This window comes from Artibeus jamaicensis, unplaced genomic scaffold, assembly GCF_021234435.1.
Source record: "Artibeus jamaicensis isolate MK-2021 breed Jamaican fruit bat unplaced genomic scaffold, CSHL_Jam_final contig_490, whole genome shotgun sequence".
Lineage (NCBI taxonomy): Eukaryota > Metazoa > Chordata > Mammalia > Chiroptera > Phyllostomidae > Artibeus > Artibeus jamaicensis.
In genome coordinates this window covers 2,842,114-2,851,860 of record NW_026521861.1, presented here as the reverse complement: position 1 = coordinate 2,851,860, position 9,747 = coordinate 2,842,114, and the positions used below count along the sequence as shown (strand labels likewise).

General features: G+C 42.3%; 1 protein-coding gene across 2 annotated transcripts in view; it reads left to right on the top strand.

The window, feature by feature from the left end:
- Nucleotides 1-246: 246 nt before the first annotated feature.
- NT5C2 (5'-nucleotidase, cytosolic II) overlaps nt 247-9,747 on the top strand; it is a 103,477-nt gene continuing 93,976 nt past the window's right edge. For both annotated transcript variants that reach the window (XM_037159370.2, XM_053668478.1), the window contains exon 1: nt 247-344. The gene's annotated coding sequence lies outside the window, so the exon portion shown is untranslated. The remainder of the gene's footprint in view (nt 345-9,747) is intronic.

The following is a 9,747-nucleotide window of genomic DNA, read 5'->3' as shown; positions in this document are numbered from 1 at the left end:
ACGCCCTGCGGAGGGACCCCGGCAGAAGGCCTAGGGATGTAGACATAAAGGACATGTAAGGGTTGTCAGCGTGCGTCACCCCACGGCTCGGCAACTACCGCTGTACTCTCGTTTGAAGAACCCCAGACCCGCGTGAGTAATCGCGGCGCAGTTCCGCCTCGTAGCCTCCCTCGGGTGGCGCCGCTAGGGAGCGTCGCTGAAGCCTGGTTCTGCGGAGGAGCCGGGGGTCGGAACTGCGCGCCGGTCCCTGGCCGGGGCGGGCTAGGGGCGGGGCCAGACTGGGAGGTGGAAGCGCGCCGAGGCGGCTGCGGCAGTTGCGTGCTAGGATTGCTGCCGTGCGGTCGGTGAGTAGAGCGGCGTCCGCGGCGGGAGGGGAGGAAGGGGAGGGGAGGGTCTAGCAAGCGAGGGTGGGAGGAAGGAGGGTTCATGGCCCAGTATGTTACTCTGGGCGGAGGCAGACCCCTTTCTGAGTTCCTGCGCCCCTCAGGCTCCTCCGTCTTACGCCCGAGCTCCCTGCGGGACCCGCGACTTCGTGCCCGCGTCTTCGCCCACCCCGCAGCCCCGGGTCGCCCTAGCGCAACCCCTTCTTCCATGCTGCGGCGACACCTCCAGCCTCACGTCACGCTCGCGCCATTGTTTCTTGGCTCCGCTTGTTTGGACTCGCCTTCGTTTCGGATCGCGGCCCTTCACCTCCTTGTCGCAAACCTCGCCGCGTTCTTTCCTGCCTGCTCCCCCCCCCCCCCCTTGCATTTCTCTTTTGGTGGTGGCAGCCCCCATCCCGCCTCAGGGAAACACCCTTTTAGGTCTTCCTTTTTCTGGGCGGCTCCGGGTGTCCTCCCATCCGCACCCGAGGCCAGCCTTTCCGTCCAGTTTACCCGGCCTTCCCGCCCCTTGCCCGTTCCTGGTCGACTCGAGGATGTGGTAGGTTGCAAAGCTAACGGCGTTTTGCAACAACTACAAGAAGTTGATAGCCCGCACGCCGTTTGCAGCACATCCTGGAAAGCTCACATCGAATGGCAGGCCTCCATAAAAACATACTTATTTCCAGATGGTTCCCACGTCAGGGGTCAGCTGTTCAGTGGCGGTCCATTCCTTTCCCTTTCCTGGGGACCTCTGAAACCGGAGAGCCGAGAGTGAGATGCAGATTTAAGGCCTGAACCATTAGTAGTAAGCACATTGGGGGGGTTGACTCTGGTAGGCCTCAAGCTTTTTAGAAGCGGGAGGTAGAGTTGGTGTCTTATTTATTTCCCCTCCCCTCCCTTGCGCTTTGCGTTTTCGTCTTTTGGGCCGTTGTGTTTGAGAATTGTAAAGCACAGTGCTCTGCATTGACTGGTCCCCATTTCAGGGCTCTCGCGCGCCTTGGTGGGGACAGGTTTTTCATGATGTCTGTACAGTGTTCATTTTATCTCTCAAGGCAGCGGATGAAAACGCTGCTGCCTGTACTATGAAAGAGAGAATAGTGAAACAGTGCCAATTGCCTGGCGACTTCATGTTGTTCAGGTCTTTTAAATATTTATCACGACACTTCAACCATAATTAGATTTCTTTTGATAAAGACATTCAGGCCTGAAAGAGGTTTAGTTAAAGAAGACACAGCTAGTTAGCAATTAAAATTAACTCCACATAACTGGGCTGGTGGTAGCACACACAGGTGAAATGCATGTCTATTGCAATATGAGCCACTGCATTTCAGCAGTATAGGCTGCTGTGTTACCCTCATTAATCCAGAACTTAGATTTTAGAGTTTAGTAATCAACTAGTCTATAAAGTAAGGGCCGAAGGGGATGTTCTGCAAGGTTTCATTTAGTGCTAAGATTGGATTCCATTGTGTGAAAATTTACACAATGGAAGTTGTGCTGCAAATTCCCAAAAGTTTATAATTACAGAAAGGTTTATATAAATACTATTTACTAATGTTAGCTGCACGCCTTGCTGCAGTGACATTAGGTGTACATGCCCAAGGAAAGACAAGTTAAAGTGGAATGTTAGGGATAATTTATTCATCTGTCTCTAAGTTATTTATACTGTTTCCTGGGGAAAGAAAGCACACAATATGTATTTTTTAATGTCTTTTTTTGCTTAACTCTAACTCCAAATCGTGATTCAGTGAAATACAAAAAACCCAGCTTTGTCATATGTATAATTACACTCTTTTCCAGTTCAGTGAGACCCAGTGTCCTAGCTTCTTCACAGCTGCTGAAAAGCTAAATTTACTTTGAAATATGAAATATTTCAAACATACAGAACATAATGTAATGATCATCTAACTTACAGATCCTCATATTTAGTTCATGTGTTTTTCCCTCATTTTCTAATTGTACTCGCTTTTCATTATACAGGGTCTGGCACAAATAATACCCCCTTTTTATTACAAAACCATAAGCATGTAATTCTGTAATGTAACATCACACTAAAGCACACCATATGACATTCTAGATGAAATGTTCAAATTGCTGTCCATCTCATGCGAGGCATTCACGTACCCTACCAACCACACTCAAGCAAGCCTTCTGCTGGACCCTATATTTTTGAAGTGATCAAATTACAGATACAGTCGCAGCCTGTATGAATCTTTGCTATCTTATTCCCCTCCCTTGCTCTCTCCTAGTGGTAAACACTGTCATAGAATTCAGTAATTATTATTCCCATAATATGTATATATCCACAAAAGTGCATATACTCTTGTTTAACATACATGTGATTCTTTAACTTGCTTTTTTTGTTCAGCATTTCTTTAAAAATTACTAAATTTATTGGGGCAACGTTGGTTAATAGGATTGTATAGGTTTCAAGTGTACCTTTGTGTGACACTAGATCTGTGTATTCCACTGTGTGCCCACCACCTGAAGTCAAACCATGTTCTGTCCCTGTATGTTAGGTCCCTTCCACTTCCCCTCCCCTGCCCTTTGGCAGCCACCACATTGCTGTCTGTGTCCACAAGTTTCAGTTTTATATCCCACATATGAATGAAATCAGGTGGTTCTTAGCTATTTAATTTAGCATGATATTCTTTTTGTTTTGTTTTGTTTTGTTTTGAGGAATTTTTAGTAAGCTCCTCAGCGCCAGGTACTTAGAGGATCTGAGCCCCTGTAGGTTCTGGGGGACTGTGCGCTTTGGCAGGTTCCGCTTTGCCTTTCTTGCTTTGGCGAAAGGTAGCACAACTTTCAGGTCCACCCAGGTTAAGGGCCATCCAAGACAAATGGCAGTATTTTGTCTTTATGTAATGGTAGTATTACATTGTGTATGTGTATCTCATCTTCTTTATCCAATCCACTATTGAAGGACACTTGGGTTGTGTCCAGGTCTTGGCCACAGTGAACAATGCTGCAGTGAACATAGGGGTGTATGTATCTTTATGAATGCATATTTTCCGTTGTTTTGCATAGATACCCAGGAGAGAGATTGCTGCATCATATGGTAACTCTATTATTTCTTTTTTGAGGAATCTCCCGACTGTTTTCCACAGTGGCTGTATCAGTCTGCATCCCCACCGGCAGTGAATGAGGGTTCCCTTTTCCCCACAACCTCTCCAAACGTATTACTTGTCTTGTTGATAATGACAACATTAGTTTTTGATATATATCCATGTTGATAGATGGATATTTATGGATATTTAGGTATTTCTGGGGTTGTTTTTTTTTTGCTATTTTTAACTGCTGTAAGGAACATTCTTGGATATGTCATCCTGTTCATATGTGTGAGAGAGAATTCTAAACCTGGGGAATTCTTAGGTATAGGTAAAAGGATCTTCAGCTTTATTACATAATGCCAAATTATCTTCCAAAGTACTAAATACAGAATTTCCATTAGCAGGCTGTGAGAGTTCCCTTTTTGTAAAAAAGAGTATTTATTTTTACAGAGAGGAGAAGGGAGGGAAAGAGAGGGAAACATTGGTGTGAGAGAGAAACATTGATCACTTACCTCTCAAACCTGCCCCTGACCGACCTGGGACTGAACCCGAAACCCAGGCATATGCCCTGACCAAGAATTGAACTGGAGACCTTTGGTTTTGCAGGATGACGCCCAACCAACTGAACCACAGCGGTCGGTTGGGCATGAGAGTTCCCATTTTGCCATATCCTTACAAACATTGATATTGTCAGACTTCTAATTTTAATTTTTTGAAGATTTTATTTACTCTTGGGAAGGGAGGGAGAAAGGGAGAGAAACACCAGTGTATGATTGCTTCTTGAGCACCCCCCCTCCCCCCCACTGGGGACCTGACATACAACTCAGGCATGTGCCCTGACTGGGAATCAAACCAGTGACAGTTTGGTTCACAGGCTGGCACTCAGTCCACTGAACCACACCAGCCAGAGCAGACTTTTACTTTTTAAAGCAAAATTAAATTACATTTTAATTTGCCTTTCCCTAATATAAGTGAGGTTGAACTTCATTATATTCGTTTATTGTAAGGTTTCTTTTTCAGCAAATTGCTATTTATAGTTTTTGTTTTTCCTGTTGGCCTGTTTGCTTGTCTGTCATTGGCTTGTAGCTCTCTCTTTTTTTAAACATTGCAGTTTTGTGCTTTTTTTTTTTTAAAACAGTTATTTTTAGAGGGGAAGGGAAGGAGAGAGGGAGAGAAACATCAGTGTGTGGGTGCCTCTCCTGTGCCCCCTACTGGGGACCTGGCTTGCAACCCACACATGTGCCCTAGACTGGGAGTTGAACTGGGGATCCTTTGCTTTGCAGGCTGGTGCTCAGTCCACTGAGCCACACCAGCCAGGTCCGTAGCTCTTACTTTGTACCAATCCTCTCTCAGTTATGGTGCTGCATATACCTTCTCACTGTGTAGTTTCTCTTAATTTTTTGTTGTGCAGAGGTTTTAGATAAAAAAAATTTTTCTTATTTTTTAGAGAGGGGAAGGAAGGGAGAAAGAGGGAGACACACCTCTCTATGTGAGACAAACATCTTTTGGTTGCCTCTCACATGCCCCCAACTTGGGACCTGTCCTGCAGCCTACGCATGGGCCTGACTAGAAATCAAACCAGCTTCTTTTTGGGTCACCGTCCAGTGCTTAATCCACTGAGCCACACCAGCCAGGTCAGGTTTTACAGTTTTACTTTTTATTTAAAAAATTTTAGTCCTACAGAAAACTGCAACAATACTTCAAGAATATATTTACACCTTTCATCTGGACTCACCAGTTGTTAACCTTTTGCCACATTTATTGATACTTACACGTAAACATTTTTTTCTTGAACCATATAAAAGTAAGTTGCAGATACCATGATACTTCACCCTTCAAAAGATTTAGTTGCATATTCTAAGAACAACGGTGTCCTACGGATTGCAGTACAATCACCACATTTAACATGGATGCAGCATTATCATCTAATATCCAGTGCACATTGAAAATTTCTCAGTGGTCACAGTAATGACCTTAATAGCTCTTCTTCAGCTCTATCCCTGGCCCAGGATCGAGCCATAGATCATGAATTGCATTTAGTTGCCATGTGCCTTTAGTTACTTTCAAGCTATAAAAACTCTCCAAGTTTTTGTTTGCATAACATTGGTACATTTGAAGAGTACAGGCCAGAGTACAGTGTTCCTCAATTTGGATTCGTCTGGTCATTCATTCTCCCCGCCTGTCCACTGGGGCATTTTCATACGCTCTTTTAGGAAGAGAGAGAAACACTGATGCAAGTGAAGGAGGGGTTGGTTGCCTCCCTGTGCACCCAGACTGCAGATCCACACCCAGACTGGGAATCTGCTCTGGGGCCAGGGGTTGCTGGTGCCGGCGCCCTGACGGGGATGAATCTGCAACCTAGGCATGTGCCCTGTCCTGGAATCGAACCTGCAACCTTTTGGTTATGGGATGACCCTCCAGCCACTGAGCTACACTGGCCAGGATGCCTCATGTTTTGATTCAGATGAAATGTTTTGTCAGGAATAAGCGTTACGTGTTAATATAGTCAGAATTGTCCCTCTTTACAGTTTGTGTTATCTTTTATCCTAGAAAGTCTTCCCTACCTTGATGCCATAAGGCTGTAAGTCTATTTTCTTCTAAAAGTTAAATGATTTTGCTTTACATATTGTAGGTTTACAAATGGTGTTATTATTGCTTAGCCTACTTTTAATATGGTATTCACTTAAGATTTGTGTTACATATTCTTTTTCTGTCACATTTTTTGTCATAAGATTATTCTCCATAAATTCATGAGGACAGGACAGCATATGTTAGGTTCTAAATTTGGGCCAGGACAGTGTAGAAAGAAAAAGTTTAGGCTTATTGATTACAGTCTAAATGTTTTACACTACAAATTTCCATACTTTAATAGTTTTTTTCCTAAAGTAATTTGCCCATAAAGATGAATATTACATGTATTTTACTAGTTATCCATGGAAGACATTTGGCAAACTTTTAAAAAATATATTTTATTGATTATGCTATTACAGTTGTCCCATTTCCCCCCTTCATTCCCCTCCACCCTGCACACCCCTCCCCCCACATTCCCCCCTTGTAGTTCATGTGCATATGTCATAAGTTCTTTAGCTTCTATGTTTCCCACACTACTCTTGCCCTCACCCCTATCTATTTTCCACCTACTGTCTGTGCTACTTATTCTCTGTACCTTTCCCCCCTCTCTCCTCCCACTCCCCTGTTGCTAACCCTCCATGTGATCTCCATTTCTGTCATTCTGTTCTTGTTCTACTTGTTAGTCTGTTTTTGTTTTAGGTGTAGTTGTTAATACTTGTGAATTTGCTGTCATTTTACTGTACATGTTTTTTTATCTTCTTTTTCTTAGGTAAGTCCCTTTAACACTTCATATAATAAGGGCTTGGTGATGATGAACTCCTTGAATTTGATCTTAACTGAGAAGCACTTTATCTGCCCTTCCATTCTAAATGAAAGCTTTGCTGGATAGAGCAATCTTGGTTGTAGGTCCTTGCCTTTCATGACTTGGAATATTTCTTTCCAGCCCCTTCTTGGCAAACTTTTTTTTTTAACTAGTCATGTTAGAATCAAGTTGGACATGTGTATATCTAGTTTATGTTTTAGAGCTGCTGAGTAAGGCAGCTAAAAGTATATAGGTTGAAACAGCTCAACATTCTGTATCAAAATTGTAAGAATTTTGCCCTGTCCTGGTCGCTCAGTTGGTTGGAGTGTTGTCCCCTCACACCAGAAGATTGAGGGTTCGATTCCCCCTTGGGGCGTGTGTGGTAGGCAACCGATTGATGTTTCTCTTTCACATCAGTGTTTTTCTCAAGTCATTGAGGATGTCCTTAGGTGAAGATTAAAAAATTGTAAGAATTTTAGGATATACCTATTAATTTAACTGGTATCATGCTATAAATAAGACCAAGCTGTGACTTGGAGAGTAAACATTAGTCTTTCACAAATCTGAAGTCAGCGAATGCCATATTTTTAGCCTTGAATTATTTACTTCTGTAACAGGTTTGATGAGATAATTTTGTGTGGAACTAAGAGTTTTCAGGGGGACAAAAACACCTACAGATAGTAAATGAGATATAAGATACTTAGATTAACATGAAAAAAATGTGTGAAATTGTATAGCCCTTGACATGTAATGAGTACTCTGAAGTTTCTACTCTGAAAGTAGAAAGCTATTATAAAATTCCTTTCAACATCAAGTTCAGCATTGCGCAGAGGCTGCAGGTATTAAACACCATGGTCTCTAGCATCTTAAATGACTTATTAAGGACTGTGCGTCAGCCACGATTCTTAGCACTTGCACTTACTAATGTACTGAATCTGACCATTTGGGAGTGGAAGAAACTAGTGATTGTGTAATTTGTTCAGTCATAGAGTTCACTAATGTTGGAGCCAGGTGTGAACCCACGCATTGTGGCTCCAGAACCTGCACACTTCACCAGAGATATAATTCTATGACCTTGGTCAAATTATTTAACTTCCCTATGCTGTGTTCTGCTTTGTATAATGAAGGTAATAGTACCTAATCCATACTGTTGCTGTGAGAAGTCAAATAGGTAAAATATGTATGGTGCCTAGAATAACACATGAAAAAAGTGACCATTCAATAATAAATGTTAGCTATTATTATTTTAGCATTATTAAGGCTTTGAACACATGCATACCTCTGGATTCTCACCAAATAAATGGACTAAGCCATAAATGTGAATTTATATACAAAAAGGTGGAAATACTGTGGTAATAATTTCTGCCTTTCTGATTTTTCTCTATTTTGTAAGAGGAAAGATAACAGTTAAAACAAAGTTGAATGGTGAGTAGGAGCTTATTTGATAAGAAAATGAATTAAAAGAATAAAGCAGATTTTTTTACCTGCTTAAAAATTTTTTTTTCTTGCCCAAAGATATGTTTATTGATTTTGGAGAGGGGGAGGGGGGATAGAGAGAGAGGTAGGGGAGAGAAAGGGGTGGGGGAAGAGGGGAGAAAGGATGGGGGGGACACAGAGCCAGACAGACGTCAATCAGTTGCCTCTCGGTACACGCCTCACAACCTAGGTATGTGCCCGTATCAGCGGAATCAAACCCACAACCTTTTTTGCTGTACAGGACAATGCCGCAATCAACTGAGCCACCTGGCCAGGGCTTTACATACTTTTAGAAAAGAGTGTTCAAGAATCATTACTAAAGGCACAGAGTATGTATTGGCTGAATGTAAAAACTGGCACTGTTACCTTTATGCTTTTGAAAGACCTTAGTTATTTATAGCTGTGTTTTGAAGAAAGAGATGGCACACTACATACCCTCAAGCTGAATCTTTTAAAATGTTTTCTTTACATGCTCACTTCTCCTTTGTGTCAGTAACCATGTACTGAAGGTCTGGTATCACTCAAAACATTCAGTTAGGAGCAACCTTAATATGCTGGTAAAGAATGAGGAGCATTCTGCGTAGTATGGCAAAGGTCTCGGAATTCTAGGAATAATAGCAGTAGAATGTTGAGAACACAAGTTCAGGTCTTTTTTTTGTATAATTTTGAAACTTCAGGAACATAGAAAAAATTTATATTTCCTAGTTATAGTTTCACATTAGAGATTGGAATATGTTGTTGCTTGAAGAAGAAAAACACATTGTGATGGCCACAGGTACCGCATTTCTCCTTTGACAAGGTCTCAGTTTTATTTTCCATCAGTGATCAAGGAACTTTTGTTCTAAGGCCTGTAACATTAGCAACGTAGTACGTTAATCAAGCCAAGAATCTTATGCATTTCTGAGCCAAGAGTAAGATTTCATGAAGACTTCATTTAGAGCATTAAAAGGAACTTGTGCAGTATCCTTGCATTTTCAGAATGAGCATCTGAAAGGCAAAGAGCTCAAGTGTAAAGGTTTGAGAGTTCATTTATTTTTGCCAGTGTGTATCAGACCGTTTGAGGAACTGGGGGTACAGAGGCAAACACAGTCAGTCTCACCCTCATGGAGCTTATACTTTAGAGAAAGGGATCGACAGTGCACACATTGTCAAATATGTTTATGTCTGCAAGTGTCAATGTGCAAAAAAAAAATAAAGCCGGGTAGGAGAATAGCAAGCGATATGTGTACATAGGTTAAGTGCCGTTCTGTTTGAATTCGTTAGCCGTCTGCATCACTTGGTGTGCAAACTGAAGTTGGCCTTTGATGGGAACGCATAGTACAAGTTGGAGCAAATGGTGTAGAGAACTCTGAATGAGAATAGCAAAGTGAAAAATGAACAGAACCTCTTTGTCATGAACTATTTAAAACTATTTACTTGCTCATGTGTCAAGGACTAGGGTTACGAAGGGCTCTGCGTGAAGCCTGCCTACTTAGTATGATACCAGGCG